At 35.5% G+C, this 16,637-nt stretch overlaps 1 protein-coding gene across 7 annotated transcripts in view; it reads left to right on the plus strand.

Moving 5' to 3' along the window:
* Nucleotides 1–16,637, plus strand: part of SLC16A7 (solute carrier family 16 member 7) — a 175,189-nt gene that overhangs the window by 41,300 nt on the left and 117,252 nt on the right. For 4 of the 7 annotated variants that reach the window (XM_089920959.1, XM_022571659.3, XM_089920958.1 and 1 more), the window contains exon 2: nucleotides 15,895–15,992. The exons of 2 other annotated variants lie outside the window; for them this stretch is intronic. The gene's annotated coding sequence lies outside the window, so the exon portion shown is untranslated. Of the gene's footprint in view, nucleotides 1–508; nucleotides 15,993–16,637 lie in introns of those variants that run through there. One more of the 7 variants, XM_089920957.1, reaches the window with a different exon arrangement.

Here is a 16,637-nt window from a genome sequence, read left to right on the forward strand (position 1 = left end):
AGTTCTATTTGTAGTTTTTTAAGGAACCTCCATACTGTTCTCCATAGTGGCTGTATCAATTTACATTCCCACCAACACTGCAAGAGTGTTCCCTTTTCTCCACACCCTCTCCAGCATTTGTTGTTTCTAGATTTTTTTGATGATGGCCATTCTGACCGGTATGAGATGATATCTCATTGTAGTTTTGATTTGCATTTGAGTGAAGTAAGTCAGAAAGAGAAAAACAAATACCGTATGCTAACGCATATATATGGAATCTAAGAAAAAAAAAAAAGGTCATGAAGAACCTAGGGGTAAAATGGGAATAAAGACACAGACCTACTAGAGAAAGGACTTGAGGGTATGGGGAGGGGGAAGGGTAAGCTGTGACAAAGTGAGAGAGTGGCATGGACATATATACACTACCAAACATAAAACAGATAGCTAGTGGGAAGCAGCTGCATAGCACAGGGAGATCAGCTCGGTGCTTTGTGACCACCTAGAGGGGTGGGACAGGGAGGGTGGGAGGGAGGGAGATGCAAGAGGGAAGAGACATGGGAACATATGTATATGTATAATTGATTCACTTTGTTATAAAGCAGAAACTAACACACCATTGTAAAGCAATTATACTCCAATAAAGATGTTAAAAAAAAAAGATAAACTGAGGTATATTAAAATTCTTAAGAATTTGAGCAAAAAGCTATTGGAATTAGCACCAAACCAGAAGAGGTTAGGAGTGCTCCGCCAACAGGAGCCTAGGAGACACTGTTATAGAGAAAAAGCAGAAGCAAAGTAAGGAAGTTGTTGGCTGGCTACGGCTTACAGCCTAGCTGGCTGCTTGTGATTGGTTGTCTTTAGTGTTTTGAGTTCATAACCGTGAGGCACTTACAAGCATAGATTTGGTTTGCTTACATAGACCTCCACAGCATTACAGCCACCACAGTCTAACGGCCTCCCTGTTTAATTAATTTAACAAGAAGTACACACTTTGGATATGTATTATATTATGAATTTGATTGCATGGACTTAAGAGAGATTTCAGCTTTCACGTAGCATCAAACACACTGTGTTAATCCAAATGTTACTCTCTGAGCGCATAGACCTGACATTATTTTTCAGATAATATGTAGATTGTGAGAAAATAATTCCTGATTTTGAAAACTTAGAAAATTTTGTTCCTATTTCCAAAATGGATCTGTGCTAGTCAAGTACCACTGACCTCTTTGCTCATTTCTTTATATAGAAAATGGAGACCATGGTTAAGAATAGTCAGCTTCTACCTTTTGAGTATTAAAGAAGAAACTATCACCAGGTCACGCTGCTTAATTGTAAACGTGGTCTTTTCTGGTTTAGTAGAAAGGTTATCTTTGTTTCAACCTCAGATTGCCCTTAGTAAAAGAAGCAGCTCCCATTCTGATCTTTTTGGGTGCACATTGGAAGACAAAGGAAGAAATGTGTCACAAATATTAAAAACTGTTAAAAGCGCATAAACTTAGGATACCACGAAATGTGAATCTGTAATCTGTAATACCCACATAAATGTCTCGGGCTCAAAGGACACTAACAGAATGCATTTGGCGACAAGAGAATTTTTTTCCCCAAATACTTTTAATACAACAATAATCTGATATTTTATAGTGACTAGTCATTTCCACCTCTTTGCCTCCCTGCTCTTTTATCATTCTGTTTCTCCGTTTCCTCCTTCTTCTTTCTTTCTTGGCATTCCCCTAAAAATAGGAATGTATTCTATTATCGTGGTCATTGCCTTTTATTTTTTAAGTTGCCATTATTTTCCAATCTTGTGACTCTTCTTTTATAGGAACTACAATTCTGGATGGAGGAAGAATTTTAAAAATAAAGTTTTTAATAGTACTTCCTTTTCTGTTGCATTTCAGTGGGTTAATAACTTTTTCTGAAAAAAATATAATTGATAGTGCTATGTGTTATCAAGTGCTAAGCTGTCTGTAAGTAGTATATCATTTTATTATTTCAATGACCTATGAAGTATTTCTATTTTGGAAAGGAAGAAACTTTGACTTTCAGAAGGTTAACTAAATTTTCCAAATTCACGTAGCTTGTTAGTGGTTGGCCCAAGAAAAGACAGATCCTGACTCTCAATTTTTAAATATTCTGCAAGTAATTCTTGGATGTCTTAGAATTAAGCATTACTTAAATAGTTTCTCAGTACATCAAGTATAAATATTAAAACCTCTTCCATGATAATCTTTTAGAAAAAAAAGTTTATATGTTTCTAAAAAAGTGGACTAGAATCTCTGATAACTGTGTTTGCTTATAATTAACATAGGAAACATAGTATTAAGTACTTGTATGAATATCAAATTATAAGAACAGCAAAAGTATTTTCATGTGTTCATATTTCTGTACCTTATCTATTAATACATGAGTTGCATTATACCTTGGTTGTTGACATGATCTGAATTAGCATAGTTCTGTTTTCAGCTTCAAATACTGATTTGGTAGTTTGCAATCCAGTCCAGTTTTTATCTATCATTGGGAAGTATCAACTCAGTAATACACACCTAACCAAATTTTATAATCCTTTAGGCTCATGGGCTCTGACCTTGAAGCCTTTAAAAAATATGTTGGTTTTGTTTTCCAGAGATTCTTAGCAACTCCAAGACTTGGTCCAGGATTTGAAAGCTAATTTTTCATAATGCTCTTGCAGTTCTTACCATCTTTCTTTGATTTTATCATTCCCTATCCTGGAAAGTAGTCTTTAGTTTGCTCTGTTAGTTTTTGTTTGCTACAGTGTATTGTTGTGCTCCTGTCTTATTCCTCCTCTTATAATGTTCTTACAGATTATTACTGTTTATATGCAATAAAACAAACACAAAAACAACCCAAAACTACAACCCAAACTCTTTGTGATAGTGAGGGAGTGGAAACCATGCTGTATGACCAAAGTGATGTAGGAAAAGACAGTGTTGCCAACAAAGAATGGCAGCCATTGTCACTGGCTCATTCTCATCATGGGCTTAAAATTCACATTTTTACTTAGAGCAACATCAGCAGATGCTAACCCATGTTTCAGCCTTGTGCCAAATTTAAATGCTTGTAAGGAAACTCAGAAATACTGCTAGAAACGAAGGAGGCATTAGACTTATGCAATTTGTAAGCAGACCGAAAGGAAATTTGTGATTTACTCTTTGTTTTTAATATTTGACTTTTGGGGGAGGGTAGATTTCATGATTGCAACTTACACATTCTATTTAAATTTTGGTGACTGTCCCTTTTTTGTCATTGGAAATAATATGTTAAGTTGAACTCTGCACTCTGACAGAAAAAAACACCTTAGAATTTCATTTTTCCAAACATTGAGATTGTTCTTTTCATTTTCTACAAGAAATTAAATGACTGAGATTCCAAAAATAATGTAGTGCTTTCTCTAAAATACTCTTGCATTCCATCTACCCAAATAGCACAAGGATCCATGCCACCGTTGGCTACTAAAGCCATTTATCATGCCAAATGTTTGCAATTGTGTAGGATTTATTTCAATGATTTTTTTTCTTTTTTACTATTTGACTGACAGATGTAATGAAAGTCATTGGCAGCCCCTATCAAAAACAAGTGCTGCTGTGTATTAACAACCGAAAATACCCCTTTCATCTTGGCAACCTAATAGAGAGCCTGGTATTCTAAATGTCTTCTCAAAAAGAAAAAAAAAATTTTAAAAAGAATATTTTGGTGCTTAGGCAAAGTCTCTTCAGAAACCTTTAAACTTCTGTTGTACGGGTTTTTTGAGAGGAGCTGCATGTATGAAAAATGACTTACATGGGCAAATTGAGAAGTCTACAAAGGTTTCTAGTTGAACAAAACACTGAGGGCAACATTTGTATAGAAAAATTTTTTAGTATATGTTTGTTTATTTATTTTTACAGTTGACCCTTGAACAACAGGGGTTTGAACTGTGCTGGTCCACTTCTACAGGGATTTTTTTCAATAAATACATACTAGAGCACTACACAATCTGTGGTTGGTTGAATCTGTGGATACGGAACCTCGGATATAGAGGAACTGCGGGTACGGAGGGCCGACTATAAGGTATACTGGGGTTTTCAACTGCATGGAAGCTCAGCGCACCTAACCCCTCTGCATTGTTTAAAGGTGGATTGTATATACATACACGTATTACTTGAAACAATCGTGTATAAACTCTTTAAGCTTTTTCTCTGCCTTTATATTGGAGCTGTGGTAGCTGCCAGGATACGTTGTAGTAAAATAGCACACACAAAGTATTTGCTTAGGTAAATCTGTATCCTGCACCCACCTCTTCCATCTCAGAGGCCTTCCCTAATCACATTAGCTAAAAGGACCATTTCCCCCAAGCCCTTATTCCTATGATACTTTAAAAAAATTTACCTCATACAAAGCAATCCTTTTAATTTGTCCGTTTGTATCCCCTACTAGGGCAGAGTACATTGTGTGTTGATTTTCTGCCAGATTCTCCTGAGTCTAGTCTTACACATAACATGCACTCATGCACTATTCATTCATTCAAAAATAATTCTTAGTACTTGTCTTGAGATGGGGAAAATGTGACGAACAAAAATGAAGACCCTGCCCTTATGGGACACAAAACTCTTTGCATTAAAAAGTAAATTTTTTTGATAGTTCCAGATTTATTCTATAACTGTGCAGTAGTTTCTAGGGCTCTTATTATATATGTGTCAGAATAGAAATAAAGCTAGTCTCTTTTTTTTTTAATGTTCCCTTTATAACTCTTCTGCCTTTATTCCAGGGAGTCACTTTAGCATGGGTAAACATTATCGGTTATCACTGTTTCTTACTTTCTCCATTTGTGAAAAGAGGGAGCCAATTCCAAGGCTTTTCTACAGCCTAGGGCTTAATAAACCATTATCAATTGTGCTTTCCAATGTGTGTCAGTTTCTCTTTATAGAGAGCCTTTCTGGCCTTTTCCTAGATGTTACTAATAAGGCAGTTTAGAGTTTGTTTGGTGGGAAGATGTGCAGTAATGTTAATAGTCCACCATTTTGGAATATCAGTATTCTATCCAAGTAACCTGAAACACTGAATAAAAGTCTAACAAAACAGGCGCTTCCTAATGTTGCTTTAAATGGTGTTTTAAGAAAAAAATGTTTGAATTTACAGTTTCTTTTTTAAATTAAATTATTTTATTTTTGGCTGAGTTGGGTCTTTGTTGCTGCATGTGGGCTTTCTCTAGTTGCAGCAAGCGGGGGCTACTCTTCGTTGCAGTGCGCGGGCTTCTCATTGCAGTGGCTTCTCTTGTTGCAGAGCATGGGCTGTAGGTGCGCGGGCTTCAGCAGTTGTGGTGCGGGGGCTCAGTAGTTGTGGCTCGTGGGCTGTAGAGCGCAGGTTTAATAGTTGTGGCTCGTGGGCTCTAGAGCACAGGCTGAGTAGTTGTGGCTCACGGGCTTAGTTGCTCCGCAGCATGTGGGATCTTCCCAGACCAGGGCTCGAACCCGTGTCCTCTGCATTAGCAGGCAGATTCTTAACCACTGAGCCACCAGGGAAGCCCTGAATTTACAGATTTTTAAGATTGTAACCTTAATTTATTTTAACTTAAACACAGTCTAATACAAAACCTTTCCTACCCATTTTTGTGCTGGAGTAATACTTTATGAGCTGATGTGACAAGAGTTGCAAAAGTTGCTGTCTTAGCGTTTCCCGTATGAATACACTGTCATTTGTTTCTTTGCTTCATACTGACCCTTGGGCCTGGAATGTCCTTCCCCTTTTCCTTTTAGTTCACTGGTTCCTTTCTACCTTTTAAGAAACATTGCTTTTTCTAGGATTCTGTCCCTGTCCTTACTTACCTGAGGCTGGTTAATTATCATAAAGCCATGCACATCGTTATTTCTCAGTGTTTTCATAAAGCCATGAGCATAGTTATTTCCCTTATCACATTTTTCATAATTATTTATTTCTAGCTTTGCATCCCCTAATTAGTCTGTGAGCTCTTTGATCCTAGAGACTTTATCGTGCTCTGGTTTGTAACAATCTAACCCAACACGGTGTCTGGCACATAGATTGTCGGAGACTTTTCAGGTGGCTATAACAAAATACCACAGACTGGGCAGCTTATAAACAACAGAAATTTATCTTTTATAGTTCTGGAGGCTGGAAGTCTGAGATCAGGGTGCAACATGGTCAGGTGAGGGCCCTCTTTCAGGTCGCTGATTTCTTGTATCCTCATATGGTGGGGGAAGTGAGCTAGCTTTCTGGAGGCTCTTTCATAAGGGTCCTAATCCCATTTCTAATAACCTTCCAAAGCCCCTACCTCCTAATACCATCATCTTAGGTGTTAGATCTTCAACATAGAATTTTGGGAGACACAGACATTCAGAACAGAGCATAGATCATGCTCAGTATATGTCCATAAATGGATGAATAAAAGTTAAGGATTAAGATTGGATCCAATTCTTTGTGCAGAGGATAGAGCCTCAAAGAAGGTATAGTCCAGAAGGGAGAATACAATTCAGCAATGATTACTTTTTCCATTGTGATAATGGTTGAAGTTATGAAATATAGGGGCAATAATGAAATGAAAGTTGATTAGGGAAGAGCATGCAATTTAGGCCAGAAAATTGAACTGACAATGAATTCAGATTATGGTTATGGGGACCAATTAAGAAGGATTCTTGAATGATTATGAAGAATTTGCAAGGAGTGTACAGAGTAAAGAATGATGAAATTTAATTGAAAATAACTTGTTGAAACTTTATAATAATTGGGAAAATAGACACGAAGGTGTTGGAAAATTCATTTTAATGCTGTAAATTATTGATGAATTATCACTGCTAGCATATACTCAAAAGAGATTTATGTTGTCAGTTTTTAAAAGCCCTTGGATAATTTAGATTAATATAATTCACTTAAAATCTATATAAAATATTAATAAGTGACATTACCCACCACATTAAGACCTTGCTCCATGTCATGGGCTGTGCTGCATACTTTTGTATGCATTATCTTTAATACTTAATCCAGTGCAATTGTTCACATTTTACAGATGAGAAAACAGAGGGTTAGAGAGTTCATTCCACTTGTCTTTGATCACACAATTCATTAAATACCAGATCTGGCATTAAATCCATTCCATTTGAATTGAAAGTTTGTGCCTCATTACACTACACTGTAATATACGCCAGTGAGTCCCTGAAGTACGTATACATTTTCAGCATGAGCTTAAAGTGTCAAGCATAAGTGTATATAATTTAGTTATCTTTTACGTGGTCACTCATTCATTCATTTATTCATTCATCAAACATTCTTTGTCTCTCTAGGCACTGAGCAAGGTACTACATATAAAACACATTTGCATGCTCTTTTGGAATTTATAGTGGAAGAGAAAGGCATTTAGAAATATAAATAACTATGTAGTAACAATCTTGATAAATTCTATGAAGAAAAATACAGTGCCTTTTGTTAAGTAGATTACAGAGCAGGGTTCACATGTACTTACTTTCCTGTGGGCAAATGTAATTAGATTTACAATATAGCTTACTGTAACTCAAGAAGATGCTTAAAATAGCTCTAGATAAGTGGTGCCACACCAGTGTAATCAAGCCGAACAGTTTGAAAACATTGCTCTTCCAGCAGTCTTTCGACAGTACAAAGGGAATTTGGGTGAATTGAAGAAAATTGTCCTGACAGGTTTTGAAACTTGACCAAATGTCATGTCTGTATTTCAGCTTTGGCAGGTGACTTTGGAACTCTCTCTACAATGACCTACATCTGTTCACAAAAGATAATAAATATCCATGAAGATGATTATTGCGCTGCCCTTTAGAGAGCAGTATCTATCCTGCTGCAACTCTGAGTACGTGGGAGATTTTGAACTAGACATATTGAGAGAGTATTCGATAAGTTTGAATATTTGGCTTCATGTATTGCTAACATTTGGCATAAAATCTAAACAGCAGTAGAACAGGAGAATTTATATCATTTAAGACCTAATAAAGCTGAATGGCCAAACTAAAACAAACAACCAAAAACATTTTTAAAAGGCAAACAAGGCAAGGCAAAACAATGTGAAACTTAACCAGATGTTAATAGCAACTTAGGTCCTGCCTTTATTGTAGTTCAAAGGTTATGACAGCCTAAATTTCAATTTCAGAAGTTACCTTAGGCCTGTGTTATAATGATGTTATAAGTAACTGGCACTTAAGGAATTTGTGAAATGCAGAAAAAGCAAAGTCAGTGATCTCTGTTGTTTTTTTTCTCACCAACAAATGTGTGTTGTAGTTTGACTTTTCTTTCTGCCTTCTCCGTTCAAAATCTGTTCATAAACCGATGGAAAACTGGTAATTTCCTGACAGTTGGAGGTACTTTTGTAATTATCTGTAAATCTGAAAGGCTTGAGACTATTTATTAGCTGTCAGGGAGCCATTGAAATGCTTTTCATGAATTAAGTGGAAATGTATGTTAAAGATAGAAGTTAAGCAAGAAATCCGATATCATAATTGAAACTCATTGTTGTCTATCAACTCTAGGTATTGTAAGGCTTCCCTATTATCACCTTTCCTGAGAGTTCCTTATCCTGTCAGTACTTCTCAGTATCCTCTCCCTTGTCTTTCTTTCCTCCTCTCACAAAAGAGGAATTGTTAAGTTGGGTCTTGAGGAATAAATAGGAGCTTTGCTAACAGAAAAGTGAGAAAAGGATTCCTTGATAGGCACTGACTTCTACCAAGGCGGTAAAAACATGAAGGTATGAAACAGCATGGGTTAAGCTGAAAACTGAATTAATTCAGTGTTGTTAGAACATATAGTGCAAGGCAAGAAGTGACAGTAGAGGAGAACGATGGGGGAAGGGGTCAAAACAGATGGCAAAACCATCCAAGATCAAGAAGAACTTATCGTATATTAGGTGAGGGCCTATTTGGTGACCAGGAAGGGGCTTACCTCTACTACCAGGGCAGGAGGGAATGAATGAAGGATTAATAGAGATACAGAAATGTGCACAGATAGGAACACATTTGTGAGATTTCATGCCTGGTCTGATGGTTTTCATTTTCTTTGCAAATAAGCAGCCTGGTTAACCACAGGTGATGACAGAGTGGTTAGGAAACTTGAGGAGAGAGGATGCTGTTTAGAACTGTATTGGAAAGGAGAGGAGGGTACCAAGAGGTGTGAAAAAAGCTTACTGGGAGAGGCACTGAGAGTCCTGCTAAAACTGAAATCTATGAATGTGTATTGGCATCCATCTGTGCACTTAATTTATATTTTTAGAGCTCTACTTAGTACTCTAATTGTAGGGCCCATTTTGACTTTGGAATTTTCAGGTTCCTTGTTACCAGAAGACAAAGTTGACTTGAGAACATTGATGATTATAGATGATATTAATATTTATTGAGTGCTTATCGTGCCAGGAATTGTGCTTAGTACATTATGGACATTGCCACATTTATTCCCCTCTTTCCTATGAAGTATAAGTATTATTCCCATTTTAAAAAACAAACTGAGAATCCTGTTAAGTAATTTTCCCAAGATATTTTACCAATGAGAAGCAGAACTAGGATTTGAATGAAGATCAACATTGCAGCTGAGTAGAAAAAAAATTGAGGTTAAAAAGCGCTAATAGTTTGGGAGAAGACGTAAGTGTCAAAACAGTGGAAAATTTCAGGGAAATTCCAGGACAGAATTGATGGAAATAAGGTTTTTAGTGTTGTATAAAAGATGGGAAGCTAATTGGGGATCGGAATGTCAATGCTTAAGACTCCAGTAGTAGAAGCATTCAGAGTGCCCATGAGCTTCAAGTTGGAAGTGAGTTACTGAAAGGAGAGTAGAAGTGGAGGTTGTGGATTCTCTGGCTAGGTTATTGATCACAGTGCATGATTATTGATCATCAGTATTGATTATGGTGAGACTTTGGAGTGAAGAGAAATGGATTTTGAAGAAATGATCTGAAGGATGATAAGTCCTAGTTTTCAGGATGATATAACTTGATGAAATGAACTTAAATGAAGAAAGATTTCTTTGTATGAGTTGAAAAAGTAATGACAATAAGATGTAGAGTGGAACTAGGATTATGGTGAGCCTCTGTTCTGGACCTAATGATATGGAATTAGCATGTATTCAGGAGGACTCAATATGTCAGGTCTTCAAGGAGAAAAGACCGTGGAGAGAATGCAATGTCTAGGTTAGGAATAAGGAAATTTATTTGAAAAAAATGGGCGCTCTAGAGGATACAGTGAAAAATATTGGGAAGGACATCAAGAGGGGTGGGGTAGGGTGGAGAGTATGAACCAATAGGAAAAAATAGTGTAGTTGTGTGAGTATGAGACTGAGAAAGAGGATTAGTGATTAGAGGAAACAGTTAATTTAGGACCGGAGAGTATGAGAGACAGAGGCATCAGTGGAATTTGATGGCTTCAAATTTGTAAATGGAGCTTTGGTTTAAAGGTGTTTATCTATTTTGATTCCAAATAGTGCCATGATTTGACTTCAGCCACATTAATATTTGAGCTGAGTGTGGCGCTGTCCAAAGTTCTGTAGGTGTTGAGCTGATGGAGGTACCTTGCTGGTCAGTCGTTCAATATAAGATCTGGATTAAAAATAACTGGATTTATGCTTCTGGTTCTGTCACCTGCTTAATAATATTTTACTTAAAAAATCTAATATTGATATTAGTACATATTACTTAGGCATATTTTTCTAATATTTCACTTATTCAAAGCATCACACTGCATTAATATTTAGTGTTTAGGATTGTATATCATCATCTTTTGATTATTAGGACAGGTTCCTACTTAATGATGTTAATTTCTATTGCTACATTTAAAAACAACATAGTCTTACCTAAGCACTTGAATAACTGTAGCACAAATTAAGAAATATAAATGGGGTCTGTAGATTTACTTTTTCCAAAATGTATGGAAAAGGAAGGTGGCTCATAGAAAATAAAGGAGGTACAACATCATCAAGTGGATTTTCTCCAAAAATTCATCAGATTTTAGCACTGGAAGTGTTTTTACACATCACATAGTGCATCCACTCATCAATGCAAGCATTCAAGGTCTTTTTTTTTTTTTTTAACATCTTTATTGGAGTATAATTGTTTTACAATGGAGTGCTAATTTCTCCTGCATAACAAAGTGAATCAGCTATACATATACATATATCCCCATATCTCCTCTCTCTTGCATCTCCCTCCCACCCACTCTATCCCACCCCTCTAGGTGGTCACAAAGCACCGAGCCGATCTCCCTGTGCTATGCGGCTGCTTCCCACTAGCTATCTATTTTACATTTGGTAGTGTATACATGTCCGTGCCACTCTCTCACTTTGTCTCAGGGTCTTTTTATGAAAGATATATCTTCTAACTGTGTGGTAGTTGTGGAAAGAGTGAGCAAAATTGAGGTTGGAATGTTGGCTCCTGCCCCTAAAATTGTGTAACCCTGAAAACTTGGCTCCTCCAAGCCTAGTGTTCCCTGTTCTATAAAATGGGAACGCTAGTATTATCAAAGAGTAATTGAGAGGATTGCAGCTGCCCATTTAACTTTTAGACACCTCTAGCTATCAGAGGTTATATTTCCATGGAACAAAACTCTGTCTCTCTGTAGTTTTCTAACATATTTGCTGTACTTCAAGTTCCTGGAATTGCATTAGGAAGCTGAAAAATCATCTTAACGCAAAGTTTCACACAGAGTTTAATTTTTGATGTTTATGCAGCCATCTGGGCTTTGACAACTCAATAATAACAACGGTTTATTTTCCCCAAAGATAAGTATTGAACACCCAACATATATCAGGCAATGCTATGTGGAAGGCCCCCCAGGCAAAATCAGTCATCAGAGGAGTCATGTATATCCCAGGAACCATCTGCTTTCATGGCCCTGCTGTGCTCAGGTGCAGGCTGGGAGCAGCCTGTGGGAAGTGTGGATTCTGTGCAAATCCAGCAAAGGGTTTCAGAGCTCAGCAGATTGTGCCCTTGGTCACTTACACTCCATCTAGCTGGAGGTCTTGGAAGCACCTTGTTCAGGACACCACATCATATGTGTCCACCCTAATCATATGTAAAAATAATATTGCTAAAGGGTCTGGTGTACACTTTGTTTCACAGAAGAAAAGATAAATGTAAATTTGGCTGTAGGGAAGACAGCAGCTAATAGGAGCTCCTATACATTTTGCTTTCTTCACATTTCCCCATGCCAGCCCCCTCATAGCCACCTCCACATGCATCATAAAAGTATGGTGACACCAACAAGACAAACTGATTAAGACATGCTTTTGCAATGTGGTTTGGCTTCAACCCTCTTCATGGTTGATTTTCAATACAATACTTAAAGAAATTATATTTGTTTTCAATACTGATCAACTTTCTTTCATTTTTGACTTCTCAATTATCAGGCTGGTGATTTACATCTCCATAACAAAGATACGTGAGCAAGAATTGTGCATCAATATTTTTGCTAAAGTTCTGCAATCACAAATTTCTGTTCTTCTGTCTTCTCACTTTATGTTTATTCTAAGATGGTTTAAGTCATTTCCTTGAATTATGTAATTTCGTTGTACTTGTTTACAGATTTTAGGTTATACTACTTATTAAGGCGTGCAATAGAATTTCTTGAAGTCGGCCATGAAAATGGCTACTTACAGTAGCTGTAGATAGTGTTTCTGTAGTTGTATATTACAAGGCTTTGGAGAATCTGCCTCCTGTGACTTTCAAAGATCACCCTTCGAATAAGAAGGACTTATTCTTTAGCTTTGTCCTAATGCCTTCACATTCTACAACCTTGGGTCAGTCAGCCCCTTGTCAGCTGATGTGATTCTACATTTTTGCTTTGATCATTAATCACTCACTTTAAGTTCTCCTTTTGTACTGTTTGCTATTTGCTTCCAAAACAAACATGCTTTCTGTGCTTGTGAGGAAAGGAAATGAGAAAGAGAATTAAAAGAAAATAGTAGGTGGGTTCTCAGTTATTTTTTGCTTTATTGCTAATGCTAACTACTATCATAAAGTTTGGAATTATGATTGAAGTATTCGTGAATAATTCATTCAAGGAACTTTTTCTTAAGCCCTAATGAACACTGAATATTTCCAAATATGATTGGATGATGCTATTAAGTTAAAGGGGAAAACTCTCTCCTAGAAGAGTAGGTTTATCTGCTGTTTCTTCTGAAAATTTGAATGTGGATTTGCCTAGTACTAAATATTCTTTTTAGCTCTACTATGTTTTCTAAAATAGCTTCTTATTTTTGGAGGGGTTTTTGTCCATTTTGTCAAATATATCAATAAATTTACCTATTTTAACTAATGTAATTTTTAATTTTTATCACTCGGTAGTAACCAACCATGTGTAAACATGAATATTTTCCTCCTCTACATCACACTTCTTAGCCCCTTTAATAAGAACCTTTATAAAAATAAGATCATGAACCCTGGGTAATGTATTTTAGTTGCAACAAAAATTCCTAAGTTAATTAATTATGAGATGACTGTACACCAGACATAGAACTTCATGACACCATGAAGTATTAAAATACTGAATTAGCTGCTGGTTCTTTCTAAAAAGTATGGCCACTTAAATCACCTAAATAATGGCCTCTGAAATTACAGAATTAAAAAATTATATTTTTTCTACCTGATAATTGGATAAGAGATTGGAAATTAATATAACCTTCCAGGGGCTGAGAGATTCCTGGGTTTTTTTTTAACTTCCTTTTCTTGTTTGTATTGATTTTCACTATAATGGATCAAGGAATTTCTTTTAACTTCTGGACTTTTCTAGAAGTGTGCTAAGTTTTGGGTATTGGTTTATAGTAAGGGACCTATAACACAAATTGTTTTTTTCAATAAGTAAAAGCCTTTGTCAAACTTCTCTGTGATTTAGCCATTCATGTTTCAGAAGGTCACATATACTAACTTTTGTACAAGGTGAAGTTTACTCAGAAGGTCAAAAGGCATGCCAAAACAAATAGAAAGCATTTTATTTCATTTTAACTACATCTCTTTAAAAAAAATGTTTATTTAATGGATATGATCACATGACTGTCAAATTAGTCCTTTATTTTTTTTTTTACACATATCAGCTCACAAGCACGTACCTTTTAAGGTCTGTGGCCTGTTTCTGTTTTTAAAAAAAAAGTACACAATAAAGCAAATGAGAAAACTTTTGCTGCCCTATTTTTCACAACAAAATACTGTAAATTAAGATAATTCTGGTACTCTGATGTTCTAGAGTCAAATCAGGGAATTTCTAAACTCAAACTGTTAAAATAAGTTTACAGTTAAGATACAAAGGAAAGAAAGAAAACTTCCTTATCTCATTATTCTCAAATGTTAGTAACATTATTTTATCTCACACGAGAATCAAAATATGAGAGACATTGCTTTTGGGGCATGGGGTAAATAACGTAATTATGCAGACAAAAGTGAATTACTCAAATAATACCAATAAATCATCGTATCTACACATGAAATGAATTCAAAATTATGTATTTCAGTGGTAGTCACTGAAGCAAAAAATTAAGTGTAGTAAGATGTTATGTCCTTAAACATGTTAACTATATTATATAAATTTTACTTATTGTGGTGTAATAATACCAGTAATTTTGTAAAATATATTTTAATATTCTAAATTCAAATAAATTTAATTGTCACTACAAGGAAGTTCTTCACATATATTATAGAACTGACAAATTTTCGTGAGATATTACTAAATGAGAAGTTATATGTGCATAGTCTGCTTTTTATAGTCTTGGAACTTCCACAGTAAGCAGATTGACTGCCAGTCTGAAATTCCTTCCGTTTTAGACTACAATGACAAAGTTCTCCGGTCAAACCAGGTAACATTGCAAGTGCTATCTCAGTGACATTGTATTATCTCTCTTCTCTCCTCTTAGTCTTTGCTCCTGTGAAATATATTTCAATAATCTTTGCACTACACCGTACTCTGTAGAACAATCTGATTTCTCTGGATCATATCTAAAAGTTGATTAATTATATTGGTTAATAATAAGACAAATAGGACTTATGTACGTAAATAAATCTCATATTTTTCAAGTCAGGAATAAGCAAGGATCTAATATTTATTCATCTATATAAACTAATATTTTTCATTGTTTCAAGTACCAACTACTGATAATAATAATAGTTCTTATTACATTCTTCTTTTTCTTCTTCTTATTTTGTTGCCAAACACTATGCTAGTATTTTACAAAATATTAACTGACTTAATTTAGTAGTCATGATTCTGAGTTAAATACTACTACATCCCCTTTTTTTTCCAGATAAGGGGATTGGACAGAGAAGTCAAAAACTTGTCTTAAGGTCTATATAATCAAAGAACATACAAAGAATTGATGGTCAAATTTTGACGATCGTTTTCAAATTTTTCTGATTTATTGTTAGAGCTTAATAATCTTACTGAAATTCTCTTCAGTTTTCAAATTAATACATTTAATGTAAATAGCCTTAATGTATTTATGTAAAAATTTCAAGTTATTGATTTATAAACATACACATACATACACATTTATTTATCATCCTACCAAAAGTGGAAAGAAAAGCCTCGCAAAAGTTAAAGACAAGTTATTGTTTGTTTTGAAGTCCCAGATACTTTGGGCTGAAGTGAATCTCTTTGATGTTTCCACAGGAATTCCTCTACACTTTGGGAAATACGACTTAGGACAGAAAATATAAAGTCAGGCACAAATAAAGGCAGTCACCATAGTTATGACGGGTTAGTGGTGATATGAAGTAATTTAACTAAACAGTCTGTCCATATCTAAAGAGGGCCTTGAAATAAAACCTTGGAGATTTAGAAAAGGCAAACAGCAATTTCAGCCAGTGCAATAGAAAGCTACATGCTATCAACTCTTTCAGAGATGGAGTTGGATACCTTTTTCATTTTTCTTTTTATCATGCATCTCGATATTTAGGTGATTATTCTTTCATTCTTTTAGGAGTCACTCTTAAGATGTGATGCTTTCCTGTGAAACCTTAGACACAGGAATCTTGGAAACCAAAGGACTCTAGGACTCTGTGCCAATAGAGCTGCTTTGTGAGTACCCTCAGTGTATAATAACGTTTTCTTCTGTCTGAGTCATTCTAAGTCATGCCGCTGTAGAACTGGTGGATCTTAATGTGAACGGGAATGTTAGCTTGGCTGGTGTTTAAATCCATTTTCAAAATAGAACGGATTTCAAAGTTGGCACTTTTAGCTTTTAGTCCTTCTATGAGTCTATATTCTGTGTGATCTTGGTCAAGAGATTAAGCTTCAGTTTCTCTGTATATAGAATAGAGTTAAATATACAGACTTCCTTCACTGAAAGGATATTATAAAAGTAGTAAATGATAAATTTCAATAATAATAATTATATTATGTTATTATTACTAATATGAATGCAGGTTTTAAAATAAAGGTGGAGGCTTTAGGTATATACTTTTATTATTATCTTTGTCATTTGCACCCTTTAAAAAATAACTATATTTTGAACAAAAATGCTTACGTTGGGAGTTCTCATATTCATATTTTATTTGTATTGATACATACTCTTTATTACTCACAAAGATTTAATCTAACTTGACCCTCAAAACAATCCTGGTGTAAAGGAGGTCAGGGATTATTATCCCCACTGTGCAGATGAGACAACTGACCCTCAGCACTGTCAGTGTCTTGTTCAAGACTGTATAACTAGTAACAGAC

The sequence above is a fragment of the Delphinapterus leucas genome, chromosome 11 (genome assembly GCF_059928025.1).
Source record: "Delphinapterus leucas isolate spDelLeu-1000000601 "Yukka" chromosome 11, BTC_Dleu_Yukka2, whole genome shotgun sequence".
Lineage (NCBI taxonomy): Eukaryota > Metazoa > Chordata > Mammalia > Artiodactyla > Monodontidae > Delphinapterus > Delphinapterus leucas.